Genomic DNA, 13,971 nt, shown 5'->3' on the forward strand with positions numbered 1-13,971 from the left:
GTCCTGATGAGGACTACTCAGAGTCATTTTCAGGTAAACATGATGCAAAATGCTTGTGTGCTCCCCTTTCCAGTCTGATGGACGCAAGGTGGCTTTCAACAGGTCATATAGTGGTTTCACTAATGCTGCATAATCTGCAACATATGAACGTCCAAAATTCAAAAGGCCAAGTAGGGCTTGTAACAGTTTAAGTGTACGTGGGCTCTGCAAGTGTGCACATTTCTCCAGGAATTGGGGTGCAAGTCCCTTTCCCTCATCGGGTAATGAAAACCCCAGAAATATGATTTCTCTATGGGCTAGTTTAGTTTTCTTAAAATTGAAAATGTAACCTTTAGCTGCCAGTGAGTGTCCTTTTGATCAAATCCACCTTCTCGAAGTGTTCATTCAAATCCTTATATGTACAGCATATGTCATCTACATATGTCCAGCAAGAATGAATGCCTTCTAAGAGGGATTCTATGTCAAGACCGGAGGCTCCCATTATGCTTCTCTTTCTTTTATTAATATATAAATAGAAAGCTCAGCAGCAAGTGTTAATGCACCTTATTGAAAGCGCAGGAGTGCGTGGCAGACAAAAGGTGCATGAAAAAACACAAAGAACTTAGTAAATATTAACAAAAACAGTGTAAGTCCAAGAAAAAACTCCATTTCCCAAGATGCTTCAGGAAAAGGTCCAGCAAAGGGTCGCAAACATGTGACTTAGTCCACCAATGAATAACTGGCTGTCCATATAAACAGTCATGCAAATTATGTCACTTTCTCTTTCTTGCTGCTCACAGCAAAAATAAGTACCCATTTTTTATCTCCTTGTTCATAAAAAAAAAAAAAAAATTAGAATTTTAAATTTAAATATATTTTAATAAGGTGAATGATATATGTACATATTTTATTTAGCGTTCGTAACTATAATTAGTATACGCGCGCGTAACGCGCTTCATTGTCTCTGTGTCAGTTTCACTCGATCCTCCGCGTTAGCAGCTTCGCTGCCGCGAGAGGATCCCTGCTGCTGACAGGAGCCCTCGCGTTCGCGAGCGGCCCTGTTAATTTATTCACTCCTCCGTGCGCGGCCCCCGGCTCGCTCTTCACTCCCACAGAGCCCGGGAAGGCCGCACACGGACAGCATTTCGCTGCGGTGGCCTTCCGTGGCCACTAGAGGGAGCCTCTGCTCCCTGAGTCCTTTCCTCAAACAGCTGGCGCTCGCTTGTCATTTCCGTTGCTTTTACAACGGATTTTGAAAGCGAGCGCCAGCTGCAATTACGAGCCCCCTTTCCTTTCCTTTCTTCTGTTTAACATCATAAAAAAAAAAAAAAGAAAGAAAACGGAAATCGAAGGAAGTCTCTACAGATAACTTCCACAGAAGCAGATTGATTTTCCTTTTCAGCAAGGTATCGTGCTCCACACCTTCCTTGTCTGAAATTAAGTGGGCTGAGAGAAGGCTGTCTGCTGCCCACAAAGAGCATTTATATTAAAAAAAAAAAGAGGTGCATTTGAAATTGATTATGGCAGCTCAGTACTTCCCCCAGGCAGATCAGGATTGGTCTGATCATGAGGAGGAAGAGTATCAGATAGATGAGGTGGCAATGGCAGACAGCCTCAAAAAGGTGCTGGGATCCTCAGTGGAGACCACCATGAAGAAGGCAGTATCTGAGATGCTCCTGCCTATCCAGCAGCGCCTAGACAGTATGGAGGAGCATCTTCAGGAGACCTCCCCAACAGGGAGAAAGAAAACCCGCAAAAGAAAGCACCTTATAGATGGGGGATGTACTCCGGCTCGTAGGAGCAAAGACTCCATGACCCCCCCGAGCCAGCCTACTCCTGCCACTGCTGCCGTCTCAGACGCCTTCTCCAGGCTTAAAAAAGCCTTCATGGACAGGAAGGACACCCCTTCCCTCGAATGACCCTCTTACCCCGAGGAAGACAACAGGGGTATTAGACCCTCAAGCCCGGAGGGAGAACAACAGGGCACTGATGACGAAGATAGAGGGGTCTATGATAACTACCATCCCCTTTCATCCTCTGATGAGGATTCTCAAACTTTAGGGTCGCGACCCTCTACCTCTGTGATTGTGGCAGTCCCCGTCCCCAAGAAGGTAACGGAGGAACCCCCCACTTCCAGCGGGATGTTTGCTCCAGAAGATCTTGTGCACCCCAGATCCTCTGACTGGGAGCCTTCGTCCAGAACAACCAATTACATCATGAACAGACTTCGCAAGCCTCTAGAGAAGGAAGTAAGGGCCAGATTAAAGGCAGAATGCCCCCGTCCCAATATTCCTGGGAAAGTAGCCCTCACCCCGGAGCTAGACTCCAAGATGATCACATTTCTAGGAAAGAATGTGAAAGACCTGAGAAAGGGTATCGACCGCGCTTGGAAGTCCTGTCAGGACAGAGTCCTGGACATTACAGGTCCTCTGGCCAAGATTATGGACCTGGCCGAGGCGGCCATTGATTCCAGTGATCCCATCGATCCAACAATCCTTTCAGGTTGGGCGCAAAGAGCCCTCTGTCTACTGGGTAATGCCAGTTGCGCCATCTCGGCTGAACGCCGTAAAGGTATTTTATACAAAATTGATGGCAAACTAACCGAGCTAGCAGATACAGAATCAGGAGCAGCAGCCCAAGATCTGCTTTTCGGAGACCCATTCATGAAAGAAATGTCGAAATTCTTCGGCACATTTACAGCCTTGGATAAGGCTCAAGCCTCCATCAGAAGGGTTTTTGCTACTAAGGTTTTCTCCAGGGCCGGACGAGGCAGAGGTCGCTCCTCCGGCCGCTTCGCCTTTGATCGAAGACCTCAGCAATCCCGGGACCAATACAATTCTTGGCAGGACCGCTCAGACACTTTCTTCCCCTGAAGAGGGCGGGGAAGAGGTCGTTGATGGAGAAGAAGTGCAAGATATCCAGCCCAACAGCAAACTACAGGTCAGTGTACCCATAGCAGCGCCTGCGCCACAGACACCCGTAGGGGGGATGTTAGCTCTTTTTGCAGAGGCATGGGACTCCTTATCAGGAGATGCATGGATCAGGGACGCAGCGCGGCCTGCGCTTAGAGTTTTTCGCTCAACCTCATCAAACCACTCGTCCTGCACCATTAGTTATGTCCATAGCAGACGAGGAAGCGTTAGATGGCGAAATACGCAGTCTACATCTAAAACAAGCAATTCGCCCCTGCTCAAGCCAAGGCGGGTTCTTCAGTCCCATATTCTTGGTTCGCAGGAAGCAAAAAGTACGCCCAGTTATAAATTTGAGAGCTGTCAACGACTTCATTGTCTACCATCATTTCAAGATGGAAGGGATACACATGCTCAGGGACATCCTGAGGCCAAACGATTGGCTTGTGCGCCTGGACTTGAAGGACGCTTACCTAGCAGTTCCTATTCACCAGGTCCACATAAGCTATCTCAGATTTTCCTGGAAAAACCAAGACTGGGAGTGCGCGAGTTTACCCTTCGGGCTCTCCTCAGCGCCTTGGGCCTTTACCAAACTTCTGCGACCCGTAGTAGCCCGCTTGAGAGAACTGGGAGTAAGATTAATAGTCTATCTAGACAACATTATCTTCATGGCTCATTCTGAAGCCCTAGTAGTGCATCAGGCCAGAATAGCCATCAACCTACTGCACAGTCTTGGTTTCCTCATAAACTGGGAGAAATCTGTACTCCGTCCATCTCAGAATCTAGAATTTCTCGGATTCTTGGTGGACACCTTGAACTTGCAACTTCATCTTCCCGTGGCCAAGATACATGCGACACGGAGGGAGATCCGCAGACTTCTACAGAGAGACCTCATATCTCTTCGAGAGTTGGCAAGAGTAATCGGTCTCCTGTCGTCTTCCATTCAAGCGATTTTTCCCGGTCCTCTTCATTACAGAGAATTGCAAAGGCTCAAGGGTCAGCATCTGAGACGGAGCCTCTCCTACTCTCAACGTCTGACACTGTCGACCTCTGCGCGCACAGAGCTCAATTGGTGGCTCACTCATATGGAAGCTTGGAACGGCAGAGCCATTTTCGGATCCACCCCCGATATTATCATAGAATCAGACGCCAGTCGCTCCGGTTGGGGAGCGAGATGCGGCTCTGTAGCCACAGGAGGGTTCTGGTCACCTCAGGAGCTGAAAATGCATATAAACTGTCTGGAGCTTCTCGCCGGCTCATTCGCTGTGCGCTCCTTTGCCAGAGGCAAAGCGAGTTGTTGTATTTTACTAAAGATGGACAACATCTCCGCAGTACGGTACATCAATCACCTGGGAGGGACCAAGTCAAGACCTCTAGCGGAATTAGCCAAGGATTTTTGGCATTTCTGTCTGGAACACCAGATCTCGGTGACAGCGGAATATCTCCCAGGGCTCACAAACGTAGTGGCGGACTGGCACTCCCGTCACTCCACAGATTTCAGCGACTGGAGGCTCGACAGAGAAGTCTTTCTCCGCCTCCAGCGAACATGGGGCCCCATGTCCGTAGATCTCTTTGCATCCCGTCTCAACTCCCAGCTACCCATCTTTTACAGTTGGAGACCGGACCCAGCAGCAGCTGCGACCGATGCATTCCTACAGCAGTGGACCCAGGGGATTCACTATGCCTTTCCTCCATTTACAATGATAGCGAGGACCCTGGCGAAGGCCCGTCAGGAGCATACGGACCTGGTCCTCATAGCCCCGGTCTGGACCTCTCAGACCTGGTATCCAGTTCTTCTGAAACTTTCTTCCGATTTTCCAATCCTTCTACCCCAATTTCCAGATCTCCTTCTGGATCCGTCAGGACAGCGTCACCCCCTTCTCCTCAACGGATCACTGAACCTAGCTGCCTGGAGGATTTCAGGTCAAGGTGGAGGATTCCCGGCATATCAGCCATGGCAATCAACCTCATTGAGGAAAGCTGGGCCCCTGCTACCCTCAAGAGATATTCTAACTCCTGGAACGCCTGGAGTAACTGGTGCCGTAGGAACGGTTCACATCCAGTTTCAGCACCTATAGAGGAAATCCTAAATTTCCTGGCATCATTAGTTGAAAGAGGCCTCGCCTATAGGACAGTTAACGCCTACTGCTCAGCTATTTCCGCTGGGCATGATCTCATTCAGGGGCTTCCAGCTGGAGAGCATCAGCTCGTCTGCAGACTCCTTAAAGGAATAAGACTTACAATTCCCCCCCCGTCCCGCTATGATAAGCTTTGGGACGTCAACAAGGTTCTAAATCTTTTTCTGTCATGGCCGCATAACAAGGACCTGTCTCGGACTGCCTTGTCAGGCAAACTTACTACACTGCTCTGCTTAGTCTCCTGCAGGAGGGTCTCTGACGTTAGAGCTCTCGATCTGGCGGGCAGGACCTTTTCTCCTGATGGGGTGGTATTCCATTTGCACAGGAGAACGAAATGTAACTCTAGGGTTATTTCGTACCCCGCTTTCAAAGATCAACCTAAGCTTTGCCTAGTTAAATGCTTAAAAGTTTACGAGGAGCAGACTGCCCCGCTTAGGACTTCCCCTAACGGGCAACTGCTAATAGCCCTGCGTAAACCGCACAAGGCAGTTTCGTCTCCAACCCTAGCACGCTGGGTGCGCTGGACTCTGACTCAAGCAGGAATAGATACCCTGCATTTCGGGGCCCACTCCGTGAGAGGAGCCATGGCTTCCAAAGCATTTCAGGTCGGAGTACGCCTAGAAGATATCATGAGAATGGCGGATTGGTCAGGTGAATCAATATTCAAGGAATTCTACCTGAAACCGCTAGAACAACCAGCATCTATCGTGGTAAGTAAGCTTTAAACAAGCATAATGGGAGCCTCCGGTCTTGACATAGAATAAAGATTTTCCATAATAACTTACTAGAAATTCTTGATTCTATTAAAGACACAGAGGCGAGCATTATCCCGCCCAGCAAGAGAAATAACAGCGCTACCACCTTTGGGTAATAATTGTGCGACTTGTTTGGGAATGTTACTGCTTATTGGACTGATTTATGTATGTCAAGTTAACACACTATTTCTCTCCCACCCCCGTAAGGAGAACTAGGGTTCTCTGATGCATGAACTAATTCTAGTTACTTTCTCTTCTCTGACAGCGGCTTCAGACAAGCCCTCCTGATCGCCTAATCAGCTCTGCTTCGGCTTCAGTCTCAAGATGACCTCAGTTACAGTTCTTCTTTTCACCGTTTTTTTCAAGTTCGCAGCTTTCGAAAGAGGAAGTGACATAATTTGCATGACTGTTTATATGGACAGCCAGTTATTCATTGGTGGACTAAGTCACATGTTTGTGACCCTTGGCTGGACCTTTTCCTGAAGCATCTTGGGAAATGGAGTTTTTTCTTGGACTTACACTGTTCTTGTTAATATTTACTAAGTTCTTTGTGTTTTTTCATGCACCTTTTGTCTGCCACGCACTCCTGCGCTTTCAATAAGGTGCATTAACACTTGCTGCTGAGCTTTCTATTTATATATTAATAAAAGAAAGAGAAGCATAATGCTTGCCTCCGTGTCTTTAATAGAATCAAGAATTTCTAGTAAGTTATTATGGAAAATCTTTATTGTATTTTACGTGAGAAAATCCCTGGACTATTTGTGTACCCCTGGAGGAGTCGCTTAAAATAAAGCGGTTTCCCTCCAAATGTTATAGCTATGTACTCATAGCTCTCTGGATCCAAAGGTTGTGCAAAAATAATAATTTCACAGATCCAAAACGGTCCTATATTTATATCTATGTATGTTACTCAGAAGGCCTGAACTATGCATGTTCTGAACAGCCTCTGTGCATGTGTTTGCACTCAGAATCCTAAAGTCAATTGCCAGATGATATGAACCATCTGGCTTGGACACTGGAAGAAGCCCTCAACAAGATCTCAGTATAAAAGTAAATGGCTATGCTTCTGTCACTGGTGTTTGGTGAGGCAGCTAGACCCCAGAGAGGCTACTATCGACACGGTCCTGTCTTTTGTCTCAAATTTGGCAGAGTCTGGTATCCATGTCTTGTCCTGCAGGACATATTTATCGGCTGTTGCTGCTTATTTATCCACTGTCCAGTGTTCTTTTTCACTCTCTAATCCAGTCATTAAAAGACACTTTGCGGGCCTGATGCATCTTTATCCTCCTGTATCCTCCTGCTGGCTGCAGCCGAACGTGCACATTTTTTCGGCGCCCAGGAATAATAAAGTTACTCACCGGAGTGACTACCTTACTCCTAATCCATAGTCCCCTTTCCTCCATACTTATGGGACATTCCTCTGTCCTGTGGGACGGGACCAGAGCACTTTGTAAAAAGCATCACATTTTTCAAAAATGTGTCCTTCTTCCCTTTTTACGTGGGGTACCGCATGCGGCCGTAACCCCACCCTCCTTAGCTCTGCCCAGCGCATCACCAATCAGTCCTTTTCTATCGCCAGGTCTATGACCTTTATGCAATAACAGAGGAACCTTTTTAGAGGAGACGGTGGGTGGGCGTATGGAGGAAAGGGGACTATGGACAAGGAGTAAGGTAGTCACTACGGTGAGTAACTTTATTATACTCCTACGCCCCGTCCCCTTTCCTCCATACTTATGGGAGATTCCCAAGCACTCCTCACAGGAATTACGGGTGGATGGAAACTCCTTACTGGAACAGGTTCTTAAGCACAGCTTGACCGAACTGAGCATCAGCCCTGGAGCTCAGGTCCAGACAGTAATGCTTACAAAAAGCTGATGGGGAGGGTCACGTAGCCACTTTCGCGATGGTCTCCCAGGGAACATGTTTTTGGAAGGCAACTACAGCCGCCTTACCCCGCACAAGATGAGCATGAATTCCTTTTGGGGCCTGAAGTCCCTGAATGGTATATGCCTCAGAAATACAGGCAGCGATCCACCAGGAGATGGTCGCTTTCGAAGCCAGCTTTCCTTGCGGATTTCCAAAGGTCACAAAAAGCTGCAAGAAGTTCCTGAGCTCAGACGTTCTTTCCAGATAGAACTTAAGGGCTGTTCTAACGCCCAGGCAGTGCAGAACCCTTTCGGCCTCTGAAGCCGGGTCTGGGAAGAATACAGGCAATGAAATTGACTGATTCAGATGAAAATCAGAGACCATTTTATGAAGAAAGGCGGGATTCGTTCGCAGGACAAGCTTATCTTTAGGAAAAGTAAGGAATGGATGGTCAACCGACAAGGCCTGAAGCTCACTTACACGTCTTGCCGAAGTCACAGCAATCAAAAAGGACACTTTCCAGGAAAGGTACTTAAAATCGACAGTAGCCATGAGCTCAAAAGGCTTATGATACGGGGCTGTAAGGACCACATTCAAATCCCACCTTGGATGCAGATTGCAAACAGGAGGATAAAGATGCATCAGGCCCGCAAAGTGTCTTTTAATGACTGGATTAGAGAGTGAAAAAGAACACTGGATAATGGACAAATAAACAGCAACAGCCGATAAATATGTCCTGCAGGACAAGACATGGATACCAGACTCTGCCAAATTTGAGACAAAAGACAGGACCGTGTCGATAGTAGCCTCTCTGGGGTCTAGCTGCCTCACCAAACACCAGTGACAGAAGCATAGCCATTTACTTTTATACTGAGATCTTGTTGAGGGCTTCCTGGCCGCTTGAATAATGCGCATGTTATCCGCGGACAAGTTGAAACGCTCTAAAGATGTGAACTCAGGCACCAAGCCGCCAAGCTGAACTATTGTGGGGAGGGGCACCACAGTTGTTGATTGCTCTGATGAAGCAGGTCGGGAACCTGTGGAAGCTTGAGCGGCAGGCACACTGATAGATGCTGAAGCTCAGAAAACCAGAACCTGGCTGGCTGGCCACCAAGGGGCTATGAACAGCAGGCAGCAATTCACTGTGTTTCTAAGCTTGCAAAGCACCCGATGGATCAGAGGAAAAGGTGGAAAGGCGTAGGCCTTCATATTGTGCCATGGGATTTCGAGAGCATCCCCGAGTGAGGAGGCTCCGAGCCCGTTACTGGAGGCATCCAGGGGAAGCTTCTTGTTTCTAGATGTCGCACAGAGGTCCACTTCTGGAGTGCCCCAACAGCAAAAAATGTCCCAGAGGATCTCTGTGTTCAGTTCCCACTCGCAGTTGACAATTACTCTGAGGGCATCCGAAGTGACATTCAGGTGGCCCGGGATGTGAACCGCTACCAGCCAGATACCATGCTGAATGGCCCATTCCCAGATCTGTATGGCAAGATTCACAAGAGGAGGAGACCTGGTACCCCCCTGCTTGTTGATATAGAACATGGACACTGCATTGTCCGTGCGGACACGGACCACCTTGTTGACAATAACTGGTTTGAATGCTTTCAGCACCAGGGATATAGCCAGAAGCTCCAGATAATTTATATGAAGCTCTCTGTCCTGTGGCGAACAGAGATCTGAAACTTGAAGATGATCAAGCGACGCCCCCCCAACCCAGAAGGGAGGAGTCCGTTGTGACAGTCAATTGCGGACAAGGGCCCTGGAAGGGAGCACCCACCGACAGATTGCGGAGAGACGACCACCACAAGAGGTATGTCCTCATGAACGATGGAACCAGTATCAGTTTGGAATCTGGATCCACTGCCTGAAGCCATGAGCTCTGAAGAGCCATCTGTGGCCACCTCATCTTGAGATGAGCAAGAGGAAGAGCAAGCACGCATGAAGCCATGAGGCCCAGAAGCCTATGACACCAGGCCGACATGCTCCCTGACTGCATAAACACCTGACACGTGGCGAACAGATCTGCCATTCTGTCCCCAGTCAGGTAAACCTTGCAATCGATCGTGTTCCAACGAAAACCCGGGAAAATCAAGTCCTGACAGACCGTCATGGGGGATTTCCGCCAGTTCACCGACAGCCCAAGGTGGAACAGGAGCTGGAGGAGAGACTGAAGGTTGCTTGAGGCTTTTAGTGGACAGGGACTGCGCAGCAGCCAGTCGTCCAAATACGGATACACATGGATACCCTGAAGCCGAAGATAGGGTGCGATGACCGACATCTTCGTAAAGACACGCAGTGCCGAGCGGAGACCAAAAGGGAACACACAGAACAGAAAATGCTCCTCCCCCATGGAAAACCGTTGGTATTTCCGATGCAGACTCCAAATGATGATATGCATATAAGCATCGTGAAGGTCCACCACTCTGAGCAGTTACTCTTCTGAAGAGAGGACTTTATCTGGTTGGGGGTGATCATCTTGAATTTCTCTTGGCAAAGAGAAAGGTTGAACTGGGAAAGGTCTAGGATGGTACGCAGGCCAGCTGGTTGGGTTTGGGCACTGTGAACAGACGGGAGTAGAAGCCCTCCCCTCGCTCCCCTAGGGGAACGGGTTCCACCGCCTTGAGATCCAGAAGCTTCTGGACTTCGGCTCTCAGGGAGGGCATCCCTGACTTCTGGAAAGGAGGATTAAAGGGTGGGGTAGGGGGAAGGGGTAAGCAGAAGCCCGCCCGAGCTACTGACAAGACCCACCGGTCCTCGGTGCTGGTCCACCACGTTTCCCAGTGAGACGCAATGCGCCCTCCCACCGGGGTTTCGTGTGAGCGCCAAAAACCCTCATTTAGCGGGTTTCTCAGAGGGGGACCCTCAGATCCTGAGGAGGAGGCAGACGACCGAGAGAAAAACCGGCATTGCGGTTGACGTTGGCGGCAATTTCCAGGAGGGTTGACTCTCTGTGTTTTCCGATCTAGAAACCCTTTTCCGATCTAGAAACCCCCAAAAACCAGAGGAAGACCGAGGCTGCAAAGGTGTTCTCAGAGCACTACAAGGTGGTTTTACCAGAACGGACAAAGACTTGGCCGTCTGAGTGCTGTCCTTTGTTTTAATCAGCTCTACGTCCGTTGACAAATGGAACAGTTCTTTGCTGTCAAAAGGCAGGTCCAGAACTTTATCCTGCACCTCTTTGGAAAACTTTGTGGCATGAAGCCAAGCCTGATGAGACGTGTCCACCACGCCAAGCATGAGGCCCCGAGCCGAGGTGTCAACATGATGCGCTGCAACCTCAAGCATATCCTGCGCCAGGACTCTGGCATCTGACAAGCCCGCCTTAAAATCATCCAGCTTGTCCGCAGGATTGAACTCCTCAAATTCCAACAGACCTTTCCACATTTTCATATTCGCCCCTGCTAAAATGAGCTCTGCGTTCACCAACTGCAGAGCCGAATTAGCAAAGATCTTACTCCCCAAAGAGCCAAGCAACTTGTCCTCTTTGGCCAGAACCTGAGACGCCGCTGTAGATGATGCTGAAGCTGGCCTGGATTGAAGAGTGGCAGCCGCCACCACTGTGGAAGAAGGAAGCGGGCAAGAAGTTAAGGCTATCTCCTCCAAAATATGAAGCCTATAACGAGTGTCAATCTTTTTGTTAACATGAAGTCTAGAGTGTGGCTTATGCCAGACTTTGCAGACCTCGGCCAAAACGTCCTTCGGAAAGAACAAACTCGTGCACTCCTGAAGAGACAAGGTGAACACCCCTGAAAGCACTCCTTCTTGCGGAGGTGGTGCCTCAGGCACTGGAACATCCAGAAGAGTCATCATGTCCAGTACCCGGTCATGGGACGCCCTACAGAGCGGGGCTGGTCATCGCCATCCTGATCCCCTTGCGCGTTATCCAACGCGTCCGGATCGACCTGCATCATGTCTGCCTCCGCCAAAGACTTGTCTACTGGAGACAAGGGTGGCAGAGGTGGAAGGGCTGGAGGTGGGACAACTAGTAAAGGTGGGACAGCTGCCGGAACAACCGGTGCTGTGACGGGAACCGTCAGAACGGAACCGGGCCCTGGAGGGCAGATTTCCTTAAAAAGACCTCTGAAATATTCCTTTATGGGGTAGGAATGCATTAGCTTCTGAAATTTTCCAAAGAAGGCATCCTCTGTCGAAGGCTTAGATATTGTGGCAGCAGGAAGCCTCTTATGAGCGGAATAGCTCCAGGGCGGCAAAGGAGAGGGTTGCCAAGAGGGGCCCTCATCAGCCGGGTTGACGTAGATCAATGACGCAGACGCCGCATGGAGCGAGACCGAGTGTTGTAATGGCATCCTAGCGTTCCAGTCATAAACTGGACGAAACGGTGTACCAGAAAAACGCTGTTCCCCCACAAAGATGCACCCAACACCAATGGTGTAGGTATAAGGGAAGAGTCCGAAATGGCCGTCGCAGTTCGCGTGGGAACGGGCGCCATTTTGTTAACGCCTGAGGAGAACTGCGTCACATGTATGAGTGAGGCTGGGATCTCCACAGACCGGTCATAGGTCTTGACTTTAGCCTTGACACAAGGAACCTCGGCAGAGCCGGTACTGTGTGGCCTAGGATGTTTCTGAGACATACTAGTAGCCAAATTAGCCTCTGAAAGAGGAACCTCGGCAACGCCGGTAACAGAGGAACTACGGTCAGTGACCTCACTCTGTGCCCCCTCAACAGAACCAGTATCCCCACTAGAGCAGGACCAATGAGGAACCCACTTCACCAACAAGACCTTAACAGGCCTCTCAGTTCTGTCAGTCACCTTAGCCTCCAATAGAGGAACCTCGGACCCGAGTCTGGAAACAGCACCCTGACGAGGGGCCTCCAACCTTGGTTCGGTACAGAAAGCTTCAAAAGAGGCCTTGGGATACGGCCCAATGTCTGTATGGGAAGCTCCAGACAAGGAGACCTCGAAGCAAGCTCTGTTACTCACTGTGTATGTTTTTTTGCGGCAGGGAAAGAAACAACGTATTGCCTATGATTCGCTGATGCTCCCGATAAATTACAGGGGAGTTGGGTTCCCATACCTGGATGATTACTATAGGGTGTCTGAAATGAGGGCCCATGTGGATCATTTTGGGAATGATGAACCTAAACAATGGGTATTTCTGGAGAAATATTGGTTGAGATCTCTCACAATGGGTGAGTGGCTTTGGGTGCCACGGAAGCCCTTGCCGAGGGGGATGTCTGGAAAAGTCAGAAGGACATACAAGGGGTTATGTCTTGGCCCACTCCGCTGAGTCATAATTGGGTGCCACCAAACAGAGATGACTTCCCTGGCCCATTGAAGTTTCAACAGTGCTTTGAGGTGGTGTTCAACAGGGTGGGTCAATTATGGCAGATCGTCAATTCGTTACTATTCAGCAATTGGAAGAGAGCCTCGAGATCAGAGAGCTGTCCGTCTTCCTTTACCTACAGTTGAAAGGTGTGATGATGGCTGGAAAATGGGGGAAAAGCTTTCACAGGGAATTGACCCAGAATGAAAGAATACTAATATCTCGTGTCCGCTCTGGTGGCCCGATCTCTGAGATTTATGTTGCCTTGGTGCGAGCCAGGGTGCAAGCAAAGGAGGGACTCAGGGGGAAATGGAAACGGTATTTGGCGATTGAACTGTAGGAGGGACTGTGGGGAAAATTATGAGTGAGAGCACATAAGGCATTGATACCGTGTCAGTATAAATTGCAAGACATTGATAGTTTGTCAGTATGTGTTGCATGGCATTAAACTCTTCCAAAGATGGCAGTATGAGCGCATGAAGCTTTCTAGGATGTTTCCATCAGTGAGCCCCGATTGCTGGAGGAAATGTGGGGAGAGGGCTCCTTATTGGCAGATGTGGTGGTCATGTAGTGTTGTCCAGCAATACTGGAAAACAGTTTTGATCTGGGAAAAAAGGGTGGAAATGGTACACAGAGAATTGAATATGATGTTGGAGCTTTTTGGCTTGGAGGGTTCCACTCCTGCACATGACACACTTTCTTCTACTGGCAGGCAGGGCTTGTTTGATGATCAAGTGGAAAAGCAAGCCCTTGCCGACTGACATGGATTGGGCGAATAAAGCTTGCAACATATTTGGTATGAAGAACATAACGGCTATGTTGCATGGACCTCAGAATTCCAGAGAGATGGAATGGGTTTCTTTCTTAGGGTGCTATTGTTCAGGGGATGGACTAGGTGGGAGGTCGGGTTCACAGCATGTGCAGGGTCATGAAGATCTTTGAGAAAGGGCTGCTTTCAGGGGCTGTGGTTGCCAAAGCAGTAACAGAAGAAGAGGGTGACTTAACTATTCTGCAATATCTGATATGTGTAAGAGAC

The 13,971-nt window shown here is 49.0% G+C and overlaps 1 protein-coding gene across 3 annotated transcripts in view; it reads right to left on the reverse strand.

Annotated features, from left to right (window-relative positions):
- The window catches only part of TPST1 (tyrosylprotein sulfotransferase 1), a 542,880-nt gene that overhangs the window by 213,300 nt on the left and 315,609 nt on the right, over nucleotides 1-13,971 (reverse strand). The window lies entirely within an intron of this gene.

This window comes from Ambystoma mexicanum, chromosome 9 (genome assembly GCF_040938575.1).
Source record: "Ambystoma mexicanum isolate Mex_15411 chromosome 9, UKY_AmexF1_1, whole genome shotgun sequence".
Classification (NCBI taxonomy): domain Eukaryota; kingdom Metazoa; phylum Chordata; class Amphibia; order Caudata; family Ambystomatidae; genus Ambystoma; species Ambystoma mexicanum.